The following is a 13,196-nucleotide window of genomic DNA, read 5'->3' on the forward strand; positions in this document are numbered from 1 at the left end:
GTTTAGTAGTAATATTTCCCTTGATTCATTTGTTTATTTCTTTTGATGTCTTTTTGCCAGGTACATTATTTATTTGCTGTGAATTTATACAACTAGCAGAAGTGGAATTCACATATTTGCACAGAGTACTGAGAGATGCTGTAAAGCAAACAAAAACCTTCCTGGGGGAATTTTAAGAATGCTGTATATTTTTTAAATGCAAGTATCTGCTTGTTCCCAGTTGATGCCCTCTGCCCTGTGACTATTATTTTCTGTCTTTTTAAAGGTTTTAACTATGACCTTTTTCTTATAAATTTGGTTTGGTTTCTGCATAATGTCAGGTGGTTAATAACAAGTAAACACTGCATATCTGTCTTAGGAAAGTTGCTAGAAAATTCACTTTTCCATTCTCCATGTGGCAGCCTTAAATGCCGTTACAGCTTACTCCATGGTTTGCCTTTTTCTGGTAATTGTCAAATTCAATGATGCATTATTTCTTTTTCTGCTTATTTATTTTTCATCTGTGAGGAAGCTACCTTATACTTACATTCAAAATGAAACTTAATTTTCAAAATAATAAGTTTCCAACTATTTAAAACAATTTGTTTTTAACATTTATTTGTATTTTGAGAGAGAGCATGAGTCGGGGCAGGGGGCAGAGACAGAGGGAGATACAGAATCTAAAGCAGGCTCCAGGCTCTGAGCTGTCAGCACAGAGGCTGACATGGGGGCTTGAACCCGCAAACTGGGAGATTATGACCCGAGCCGAAGTTGAACGCTTAACCGACTGAGCCACTCAGACGCCTCAGCAAATATTTTTTTTAAAATAGACAAAAGGCTGGAGACAGTTTGTAAGTGCAGAAATACTTGGGACTCTAGTTCTCTGAAGCTGCCCACCCCCCCCCCCCCCAGCTCCCCGTGACTCCAGTAGTTTCAAGAAAATATAGCCAGTGTGATAAGGGAGAAAATGCAATCAACACACGCCAGGCACAGTGCATAGCTGTTAGTGCACATTATAGAACGTATTGTTCCCATATGACATTGGAGGAAACTAGGCTTCAGAGAATTTATATATGTTTTCAAGGTTGTACCCCCAGTAACTGACAAAGTGGGGATTGACTTCTGAGTGTGCTACCATTGCTCTAATTTTTCTTGGGAAAGATAACCTGTATGTATGTATGTATGTATATATATATATATATATATATATATATATATATATATATATGTATATATATATATATATATATATATATATGAAAGCCTTAGCTTGGTGTCTGTCACATGGTAGCTTCTTTTTAAAAAAAAATTTTTTAATGCTTATTTATTTTTGAGAAAGAGAGAGAAAGAGAGCACGAGTGGGGGAGGAGCAGAGAGCCAGGGAGACCCAGAAACTGAAGCAGGCTCCACTCTCCGAGCTGTCAGCACGGAGCACAACTGGGGCTTGAACTCACAAGCTGTGAGATAATGACCTGAACCGAAGTGGGAGGCTTGACCGAATGAGCCACCTAGGCGCTCCACATGGTACATTCTTAATACAGATTCTCCTCTTTTTTCTGAACTTCTCTGCCTATCACTGAAACAATTAAAAAAAAAATCATACACACACAAAGGGGATTAACTGCTATTTCCTCCCTTCTGGGAAGGGGCAACTTGATTAAAAGAAAGGAAATGTGTTAACTACCCCTATGCTGCTTTATCCCTTTTTGGCTAAGCGTAAGGAAACCATTCACAGAGAGCTTTTCTTACTGTTTTAACTCTTGTTATTGATGTTACAGTTGAGACATAATGTTACTGTAGTTTCAGGTATACAACATAGTGATTCAGCAACTCTGTACATTAGGCTGTGCTCATCGTAAGTGCAGCTACCATCTGTCACCATATAAAATTGTTAAAATATTATTGACTATATTCCCTATGCTGTACTTTTCATCCCCACGACTTTGTTTATAACTGGAAGTTGGTACCTCTTAATCCCTTTCACCTACTTGCCCATTCCCCACAGAGAGTTTTTCTATTTTGAATGTAAAGTGGAACCAACAGAGAGCTGTAGAAGCTACCGGCCATTTGACCCCTTACTAATAAGGATTGTTAAAGGTTTGTTTGAAGATTTTTAAAAAATAAGTAAGCATTTCTGGAGCCTAGTTTTGCATATAAGGCCAGGCGTCTCCTGATGCAAAGAAAGAAGTAAGGGGGAGTTCTAACAAGTTTTGTATAGCAAGTTTTGGATAGTAACGAGTCTTATCAGGCCCCTTGGGCATATGCGAATAGTCCATGGCGTGCCCTTCATATATGCTAGGTTGTGAATGCTCCTTCAGACCCCCAGAGTTGTGTAGCACAGTGCCCTTGAGTCCAGTAGATGGATAATTTCTTTTATTTTTCATTTATTTTTTATTTTTGTAATGTTTACTTATTTTTGAGAGAGATAGAGAGTGTGGGGGCGGGGAGGGATGGAGTGGGGGCAGGCAGAGGATCCTATGTGGGCTCTGCACTGACAGCAGAAAGCCTAATGTGGGGCTCAAACTCACGAACCATGAGATCATGAGATCATGACTTAAGCTGAAGTTGGACGCTTAACCAACTGAGCCACCTAGGTGCCCCCAAGAGATGGATGATATCTTTGAAGAGATCATTTTCTACTTGTTTGAGTCTTTGAGTCTCTTTAAAATCCCATCTGTATGTTTTACCATTTAAACAAATATTAGCAAATATAGTGGCTTCTCAATTGATGGCTCCTCTGGAAATTAAGGTTGCCCTAATGAAGACCAGTTTTTTTGTGAGGTAGGAGGCATCTGAAGGCCAGAGTCCCAAGGGGACAGTCATTCTCAGCAGGTGGCTGAGGGAACAGCCTTTGAACACAAGAGTCATCATTTGCTCTGGTCATGTGAATCCTTGCTGCCACTAGGTGGCAGGACAGGCAAGAATTTTAGGCAGACCTATAAGGTTAGGAGGCCAGGTCAGCCATTCTTGTGGAGGTGGGAGAGGGTATAGGCAGTCAGGGTGCTACAGGAAAAGAATTTGCGCCATAGAGTTTGTTTTTCTGCTACTTATTTAAATTATGTCCTTATTTTAATTCTGATAAAGTTTCTAGGGATGGAATTTGTTCCTTAGAATGTGTCCTCTTAAAGGCATGAATCATTAAAATCTTAGCTATCAGAAACTGCAAAGTTCTGCTGTACAAATAGAGGTCCATAGAAATTGGCTTTCCCAACATCTTAGAGCAAGTCACTGGCTGTTCTTGCTCTTTGAGTTCCAGTTCTGTGCCAATTAAGCTATTGTTTTGAGCACAGTCTATTTAAGGAGAAAATTAAGAGACTGAAGGATGTTCTAAATTGTACCTTTATCCATAATCCTGAATGTGGACCCTATTCTGCCTAAATAAGGCACTGCTGGTCAAGAGGTGTAATGACCAACCTTGTCAGTCCTATGACTGCAAGAAAATGACCTTCATTAGGTTATGAATTAAAATGAAGAACTATGAAATCTAGCTACCACATTGTGATACTTACAGGATTAGGTGGATTAAAGGAGGAATTCTAGAGGTGTGCCTGGCATATAATCTAGCACCATGACTGGAATTAATAAAATATTTTTTTCCTTTGTACCTGTCCTCTCCCTACTGATTTGTTCATATATGTGTCTTGACTTGGAGATATATCAGTTATTTGAGCATTTTAATGATCATTTGGACTGAAGTGTTGAGTAGGAGGAAGAACTTTTTAATAGTCCAGGCTTTTATTTTTAAATTTCTTTTTAAGTTTATTTATTTATTTTGAGACAGAGAGAGAGAAAGGGAGGCAGGGGGAGGGAGAAAGAGAATCCTAAGCAGGCACTGCAGTCCAACACAGGGCTCAGTCTCACAAATTGTGAAATCATGACCTGAGCTGAGATCAAGAGTCGGACGCTTAACCGACTGAGCCGCCCACGTGCCCCAACAGTCCAGCCTTTTAAACTGTCTTTTATAATAGTAATGACCTTTTAAAAAGCAGTGTTATTGTCAGTTACCTGTTTTCAAAAGGAAAGCAGTTAGTAACTGTGCTTTTGAATAGTGATTTTCAAACTTTTTAACCACAACCCAGTACAACACTATCTGTGCATGTGTGAGCATGTGTGTATCTGGGATAAAACTTAGCCTTTCTGTGTGCTTACATACTGTATTTTCTGCTGGGCTTGCTAATGGGATGAAACCACATTTTGAAAAATCTTACGCCTTAGAGAAAAAGATGATAAGAAAACATTCTTTTTTGGCAGATTGCAAACATCCAGGGCCAAATTTAAAATGAGAAGGTGTTAGAAGGTGGAGGAGAGATAGTGAAGTATCTCTCAAACAGACAGGGCACTTGGAGACCAGGAAACAAAGAAAGACACTGCGTATCTTTTACAGAGTTGTATTCAGGGTACCTTACTGACACAGGGGGAGATAGGGCAAGGACAATCCACAGCAGCTTCAGAGTTATTCTCAGCAAAATCCAGACCTTCGTCCGCAGACTTCATGAAGCGAGGGGACATGCAGAAGTGCACTGTAGTGAGACCAAAAGTTGACACGCACCTCAAAGGGCTTGCACATACCCTTTAAATCTTGTGGCCCCTCCTGTGCGTCAGGAAAGAAGGAAGTCTGTGTTATCTTTTAACAGATTCCTGGGAAGCCAAAATAAGCCTGAACCCATTCTGGTCTTGGCAGGTATCCCTAAGGTATGTATGTCAATGTCCACGGGACCTGGGACACGTAGCCCGAAGAGAGGTCATTGAGCAAACATGAACAAGATGGAGGGCCAGAGATGGAGTCAGTATTGGGAGCACTCCTACAGATTGTACCTCTTGAAATATGTGAGTTTGGGTCCTAGATCTTGGTGAGGCAGATGGGGCATTGACATTTCCTTTTTCTTTTTCTGTTTTTTTTTTTTTTTGTTTGCTTTGTTTTGTTTTGTTTTTAGAGGGAGAGAGCATTAGTTGGGGAGAGGAGCAGAGGGAAAGAGAGAGAGGATCTTAAGCAGGTTTCACACTCAGCATGGAGCCTGATACAAGGCTCGATCCCATGACCCTGGTATCATGACCTGACCCAAAATCAAGAGTCAGGGCTCAACCAACTGAACCACCTAGGGGCCCCAGGCATTGTCATTTTTATCAGCTCTCCCTACACTTACTTGTGCCAGGGCTATGATTTAAGGCTGTGAGAGCTAAAAGAAAATGCAACATAGGTACTGTGAATCACAACTAACATTGTTGCTAAAACTTTTACTCACCCTGTATTTTTTCTGTGGGTAGGTTTTAAACTTACTTCTTGTAGTTCTTGGATCAGTTCTTGTGTTAACTCCCATCAGTTAGCAAATCCACTTAGACAGCTTTGGAAATCCAGGCGCGAGTAAAACCAACTGCCTTCTCACTGCTGGAGGAGTAGGGCAGCAGTGTTGACTGCTGCTGCCTTGCTCATAACTTGGTGTGTGTGGCCTCACTTGCTCCTCATAACCCTGCGAGAGAAAAGGTAAAATTGTCTTCTTCGTTCAATAAGACCACCAGTACCAAAAAGCAAACAAGCAAACAAGACCCAGGAATCTAAAATGTTAGCTAGCTTGCTCAAAGTCACAGAGCTAGCAGAGGAGGGTAAAAACGTCAATTCGGGTCTGCCTTATTGCGAGAAATCTTCATAACAAAGCCTTTTACAATATGAAATAAAAAGCATCAGTGTCAGAAGTATTCTTATTGTGGATTAAATACTAATAAGATGGTAAGATGCCTTCATTTGGAGAAACATTGATGCCGTCCCTACACACGATTTTTCCCCCTCTGTGCAGCAGACTTGGAAGCCTGAGTTAAATGCCTGTTTTTTATGGTTTGTCTTGACTGTTTTTTTGTATTGCTTTGTTTTTTGTTTTTCTGAAAATCCTGTGAAGTAGTGGGGGGGGGGGGGTTGGTGGTGGTATCATTATTGTCAATACTGAGGTCTGAAAAGGTTGTGTGAGAATTTAAATGAAAGCTCAGATATTCTGACCACCTGCCCACGTCTTCACAAAAGCATTAATCCACGTGGGCAGAGTAATTGAATGTGTTGGGTAGAGGCCCAAGGTCAAAATGGCAGAGGAATAGGATCACGCAGTGTATTTGCCGTTTGAGTTGAGAATGTAGCCATATCAATACTGTGTTTGGTCCGGGAACCCTCTTGCACTGTTGGTGGGAATGCAAATTGGTGCAGCCACTCTGGAAAACAGTGTGGAGGTTCCTCAAAAAAATTAAAAATAGACCTACCCTATGACCCAGCAGTAGCACTGCTAGGAATTTACCCAAGGGATACAGGAGTCCTGATGCATAGGGGCACTTGTACCCCAATGTTTGTAGCAGTACTCTCAACAATAGCCAAATTATGGAAAGAGCCTAAATGTCCATCAACTGATGAGTGGATAAAGAAATTGTGGTTTATATACACAATGGAGTACTACGTGGCAATGAGAAAGAATGAAATATGGCCCTTTGTAGCAACGTGGATGGAACTGGAGAGTGTGATGCTAAGTGAAATAAGCCATACAGAGAAGGACAGATACCATATGTTTTCACTCTTATGGGGATCCTGAGAAACTTAACAGAAACCCATGGGGGAGGGGAAGAAAAAAAAAAGAGGTTAGAGTAGGAGAGAGCCAAAGCATAAGAGACTCTTAAAAACTGAGAACAAACTGAGGATTGATGGGGGGTGGGAGGGCGGGGAGGGTAGGTGATGGGTATTGAAGAAGGCATCTTTTGGGATGAGCACTGGGTGTTGTATGGAAACCAATTTGACAATAAACTTCATATGTTGAAAAAAAATAAAAAATAAAAATAAAAAAAATACTGTGGTCAACATTCTATAAAGTGACCTCGTAAGGGACAAAATTAAGTGCTGTACTGACTGGCTATTTCATGTAGCCAATAACTATCCAGCTCAACAGGTAGAAATGTTATCTGAGTTGTGATTTTTCCTTTCTGTGTCCAGTTTCTTTGAAGTACTTATTGACATGCAGTGCAGTAAACCATGCTAGGTGAATAAACAGTGGATTTCATCAGTGGCTTTTAAATGTATTTGGCCTCATCCAGCTGAAATTTAAGATTTTACGAATGATTAAAGAAACAGGATAAGTGTAAGTAGGTCATTTGTACCATCACCGTAGAAAGGCTGATTAAATTATAAACAATAAGGAGAGTGGATAAAGTTTACTAAGAGTTTCCTATGTGTCAGACAGTGTTCAAAGTGTTTTACCCATTTTAGCTTAGGAAATCTCCTTAAAATCCCGTTGAAAGTCAATACTACTCTAGTTTTTACAGATGAGGAAATCAAGCCACTAATAGTTTAGATTAATAAACTAATAGCTTCATAGACCTGAGGGTCATAGTTTGATAAGTAGTAGAGCAAGCATAACCTGACTCCAGATCTTATGCTTATGATACTGTTATATAGCCTCCGTGTATAACAGAAATTAAACTAAGTTAATAGAAAATGGGTCCTAATTGTAATTTTGTTGTTAACTTATAATCTGAACTTACACAAGTCACGTCATCTCTTTCTACCTCTGTGTCATCATCTGTGAAGTGTGTATAATACCTATTCTGTCAACAAGTTCAATTTGTGATAGGGATCAAAAGCTGGAGTGCTAAAGTGACCCTAGGGGAGGATATGTTGTGGAAATGAGAGATGATGAGGAAGAGGTAAAGACGATAGAAAGTGCTAGAAAGTATATGTTTTAAAAGCTTATATGCAAGAAATATTTCACAATGTTGGTTTGGTGGCAGAAAAGTAAGTGCCAACATGGCAATTGTCAGGGTAGGCTGTGGGTACCATCTTCATGGGAAGATGGGTGGGAGGGGCCAGAAGTAGAGCCTGGAGAAGTAGCTCTGTGAGTGGATGTACAGCGATGCCCTGTGGGTGGCGCTGCTCAGTGATGGCAGGCCACATTGGACGGCTGCAAGATGAAAGAAGGCTGATGTGGTGGGGGAAGTTAGGATGAAGCATAACCACACGTGGTATGTATGTATGTATATATGTGCCCCTTCAGCATTTTTGTATCCTTCGGATACAACATCCCTAGTAGTGCAATTGCTGGGTCTTAGGGTAGCTCTAGTTGTAATTTTTTGAGGAACCTCCATATACTGTTTTTCAGAGTGGCTGCACCAGTTTGCATTCCCACCAACAGTGTAAAAGGGTTCCCCTTTCTCCACATCTTCACCAACATCTGTTCTTTCCTGAGTTGCTAATTCTAACCATTCTGAGAGATGTGAGGTGGTATCTCATTGTGGTGTTGATTGGCAGTATTCACTGATTTAAATGTTAATCTTATCCAAAAACACCCTCCAAGTGGACACATAGAATTAACCATCACAACCCTCTGCAGGATGTGCTGTAAGCAAGGCCTTCTTAGGACATTAGAGCCTTTACCATCCCATTCTCAGAGTGTGTTTTAAATGCCAGCATTTTTTTGTTCAATGTATTAGGTAGAAATCCTATAACCTGCTTGAGTTAAATTAATGGATAACAAGGTACTTTTAAAATTGTGTAACAGTCTACAAATGCAAGGAATTTAGGGAAGTGGTGAGTGGAAAGGGTATGGGTAGAGTTTAGTATAAATGGGTGGATTGCCACCTGTCAGGAGGAGTACAGTTTGGCAAGAGAACAATCAACCCTTGTTTTTGTGACCAGACACTTTACTACACACAGTGCAGGGAGGAGGGGCCTTCTTAGAACCTTCTCTTAGATCTGCAGGAAAATCCTATTTTTGTTCTGGCGGGGAATGGCTTGGGTGGGGCCTTTCGAACTCTGGTGCTGCTCCCTAACCATTGAGTTCTTACCTACTGTTCCTGCTGTTGGCTCTCCGAGAGATCTCCTTGTAGTGCTGTGAACCCGTGGGTTGAGGAACTGGGTAGATAAATATAACTTGTTTCTATAGTAGCTGTCTCTTGAGCCATATTGTCTCATAAACTTGGGGGGAATCTAATTAATTAGAAGGGATGATTATGTTACTAATATACTTACAGATAGAGTAACCCCAATTTTAATTCTTCGAGTCAGAATAGAACAGCATTTTGACATTGTTGCTCAATAAATGTTTGGAAACCATTATTCTATTTTTGTAATTCATCTCTTTTCTGTCTCACCTCTGATGTTCCCCACAACTCACATTTGAGTGCCTATGATAGGAAGGATGCTGTATTTTTTTTTTTTTATTTTAGGAGTAATGAAATAGAATTTAGATTTCCTTGAGGAAGTTTTAAATGAGATGGATCTTAGTATCACTATGGAAATAAAGTTTTTATTAACAAAGTAAATATTACATACTCTCAAATACCTTTTAGAGTATGTTTTTATAACTGAAATCTTTCTACAGAATAAGCTTCTCTTTAGTCTGACTTGCAGACTGGTGGTTTTATTTCCAGTGAACTCTTACAACAAAATGTTCATTAATTAAAAATAGCTGCCCCATACAGGAAACAGCTCATATAGCAGCTTCTGACACTGTTCTAAAAACAGACTTGAGCTGCTCTGAGTGCTAAAGAAGAATGAACGCTGAAAACCTTGTGAACGAATTCAGGTAAAAGCATGATATTTTTAAAGAAGGATCTGTGGTCTTTACATTTATGTTTTTCTGTTTATAAGACTCATGTGCTTATTATTAAAAAACCAAGTATTATAGCAATATATTCTGTAGAAACTGAAATTCCCACCCAAATTGTGGTGTCCATGGAGTCTGGTGGTTTTTACCAGATTTTTTTTCTATGCATCTACAGAGTATATGCTTTTTTTTTTTTTTAATGTTTGTTTATTTTTGACAAAGAGCACATGTGTGAGCACGGGAGAGGCAGAGAGAGAGGAAGACACAGAATCCAAAGCAGGCTCCAGGCTCTGAGCTGTCAGCACAGAGCCCGATGCAAGGTTTGAACTCATGAGCTATCAGATCATGACCTGAACCAAAGTCATACACTTAACCAACTGAGCCACCCAGGCACCCCAAGTATATACTTATTTTTAAAATGGACTTATATGGGGATGCCTTGGTGGCTCAGTCAGTTGAGTGTCCAGCTTCAGCTCAGGTCATGATCTTGCTGTTGCCAAGTTGAAGCCCCGTGTTGGTCTCTGTGTTGACAGCTCAGAGCCTGGAGCCTGTTTCAGATTCTGTGTCTACTTCTCTCTCTGCTGCTCCCTGACTTGCACGCTGTCTGTCTGTCTGTCTGTCTATCTCTCTCTCTCAAAAATAAATAAACATTTTTTAAAAATGGGATTGTATGTTCTTTAAACTTGGTTTTTTCATTTGTATGTATTAGAAATTTTCCACATCAAATTTTCAAAGCCCTCTTCCTTTATTATTTCTTTTTAAAAACATTTTTTTAACTTTTATTTATTTTTGAGAGAGACAGAGCACAAGGGGAGAGGGGCAGAGAGAGAGGGAGACACAGAATCCAAAGTAGACTCCAGGCTCTGAGCTGTCAGTGCAGAGCCTGATGTGGAGCTCGAACTCTCGGACTAGATCATCATGATCTGAGCCAAAATCTGATGGTTAATCAACTGAGCCACCCAGGCACCCCTATTATTTCTTCTACGTTAGCATCTCACTGTTTAGCTGTACTGCAGTTTGTTTAAACGAGGTGTCTATTAATAGGTTAATGAGTTGATACTCTATTTACATTTTTTTCCTTGAAAGTCATTGTTTTTAGGGCAGATGTAATTGAACAAAGTTAGCACATATAGTATATTGATAGTGTAATATATTGGGAATTTATTATATGTCTGGAACTTTTTAATGCATTATTCTGTGAAAATTAGAATAATTCTATGCTATAAGGAATTTATTATTGTCCGTATTCTCGAGATGCAGAAAGCCTCCAGGATCCTTGCATGCCATCATCTATAAGATGAACTGAAAGTCAGGGGTGACTGGAGTAGACATGTGAGAGCCCGTTAAATCCAGAGGAGCAGGGGTGCCTGGGTAGCTCAGTTGTGTCAGACTCTTCATTTTGGTTCAGGTCATGATCTCATGGCCATGAGATGGAGCCCCACATTGGGCTCTGTGCTGACAGTGCAGGGCCTGCTTGGGATTCTGTCTCCCTCTCTCTCTGCCCTTCCCCCAGTCACGTACACACTTTCTGTTTCTCTCTCAAACATTAAAAATAAGAATAAAGAAAGAGGAGCTAAGCAAAAGGACAGCAGCCGTGTCAGCATAAGAGAAAACATAGCATAAGAGTTTAGAAATTCTTACTGGTGTCACTGATGTTAAAAATCCTTTCTGGTTGCCATAACAACGGGCTTCAAAAGACCTGCCATCTTAACCCCGTGACTGTGCCTTGAGGAATTCTGGCCATTACCACAGACTGCTTGGCATTTGTCTATCCCTCGCCTGTCTTCCGAATGCCTGTTGTGAATTTATCTGATACTCAGGGACTTTCCTCACATTTGTCTGTGATCCTCGTGTGCCTTGCTGAGCACCAGGAGATGTCAGCTGATGCTGAGATTCCCATCCGTGGCCAGTCCTCTTTGATGGCTTGTGCAGCTGCTTATTGTTTTTTACTGAAAATGGAAACTTTTAAGTTCTTGTCACCATTAGTCACTTACACTCTAAGATAGACTCTAAGGAAATTCTTCTGAGACTTAGAAGGTGTATTTCATATGCTTCAATGATTGCTGAATTGATCCTAAGTACAATAGATTAAGCTTTTAGAGGGGAAAAAAAGTTTACTGCACAGTATATTTCTTTATAATTTAGTCTGTCATGCCTAGAGAGAAGTGAAGCTTAAAATGCCACTAAAAGGGACTTGTTGGGGTTATTTATGGCAGTGTAACAAACCACTCCAAAACCAGATAGTCTAAAACAGCAATTTATCTCGTGACTCACTGAGTGGTCCAGGAGGTTCTGTTTTTTTTTGCGGTATCATCTGGATGCTGGGATGGCTGTGGTCCTCCGAGTCTTGGTTGGGGAGATCAGCTGGGACCCAGTGGCGGCTTAGGTTGCCTTGTGGTATCTGGGTTCCAAATGGAAGAAGAGGATGCTGCCCAAGCAGTTAAGGGCTAGGCCTACAACTGGCACTGCATCATTTTTGTCATTGTCTGATGGTTCAAGTAGTAATCGGCCCAGCCCAGAGTCCATGTGGGAAAGAACTCCACAAGGAGTGGATACCTACAAGGGTAGTTCATTGGAGGTGATCACCAGAACAGCAATTTACTACAGGGCACACTCTGGCCACTCACACACATGCACGCTGCACTCGCCCACACCCAAGACTCCCACAAGTCTTGCTCTATTGCTATGTTAGCTTGAGTCCAGGAGCTCATTCATGTCAGGTCCAGGTACAGATGAGGCTCTTTTGGTGCAGCTGTTCTCAACCACATACCTGTGAACTAAAGGCACAAATTATTTGCTCTCCTCCCCTGACCCAACATGCAATGGCAAGGCAGGGACAGGAAAATTGCCACAGACGCTCCCCTTCAAAAAGGCATCAGAGGCTGTGGAGAAGTCACAAGGATACACTGCTGGTGGAGATGTAAAATGATGCCATTGCTTTGGAAACAGTCTGGCAGTTCCACAAAAGGTTAAACATAGTTAACATTTGACCTTTCCTAAGTGTATATCCAAGAGAAAACATACGCCCACCCAAAACTTGTACAGGAATATAACATAGCGTTATAATAGCCAAAAGGTGGAAACAACTCAAATGTCTATCAACTGATGAACAGATACATGAAATGTAGTGTATCCATACGACGGAATGAAGTACTGATACATATTGCAACGTGGATGAACCTTGAAAATGTGCTAGGTGCAAGAAGTGGGTCACGGAGACCACATAGTGTACGATTCCATCAATATGAAATGTCCAGAATGGGCAAATCTATAAAGACAAAGTAGATTAGCAGCTTCTTAGAGCTGAGTATATGGGTGGGATGGGTATATGGGGGTGATAACTAAAGAGTACAGATTTCTTTTGAGGTAATGGAATTTTTTTAAATTTTTTTTTAACTTTTATTTATTTTTGAGACAGAGAGAGACAGAGCATGAACGGGGGAGGGGCAGAGAGAGGGAGACACAGAATCTGAAACAGGCTCCAGGCCCTGAGCTGTCAGCCCAGAGCCCGACGCAGGGCTCAAACTCACGGACCGCGAGATCATGACCTGAGCCAAAGTCGGATGCTTAACCGACTGAGCCACCCAGGCGCCCCGGTAATGGAATTTTTTAAAAGTAACTTGCTTGTATCTGTGAATACCCTAAAAA

At 40.8% G+C, this 13,196-nt stretch overlaps 1 protein-coding gene across 8 annotated transcripts in view; it reads left to right on the forward strand.

The window, feature by feature from the left end:
* FGD4 (FYVE, RhoGEF and PH domain containing 4) overlaps window positions 1-13,196 on the forward strand; it is a 241,470-nt gene that overhangs the window by 49,082 nt on the left and 179,192 nt on the right. For 2 of the 8 annotated variants that reach the window (XM_047866430.1, XM_047866429.1), the window contains exon 1: window positions 9,504-9,527. The exons of the other annotated variants lie outside the window; for them this stretch is intronic. The gene's annotated coding sequence lies outside the window, so the exon portion shown is untranslated. Of the gene's footprint in view, window positions 1-9,503; window positions 9,528-13,196 lie in introns of those variants that run through there. 8 annotated transcript variants of the gene reach the window in all.

The sequence above is a fragment of the Prionailurus viverrinus genome, chromosome B4 (genome assembly GCF_022837055.1).
Source record: "Prionailurus viverrinus isolate Anna chromosome B4, UM_Priviv_1.0, whole genome shotgun sequence".
Classification (NCBI taxonomy): Eukaryota; Metazoa; Chordata; class Mammalia; order Carnivora; family Felidae; genus Prionailurus; species Prionailurus viverrinus.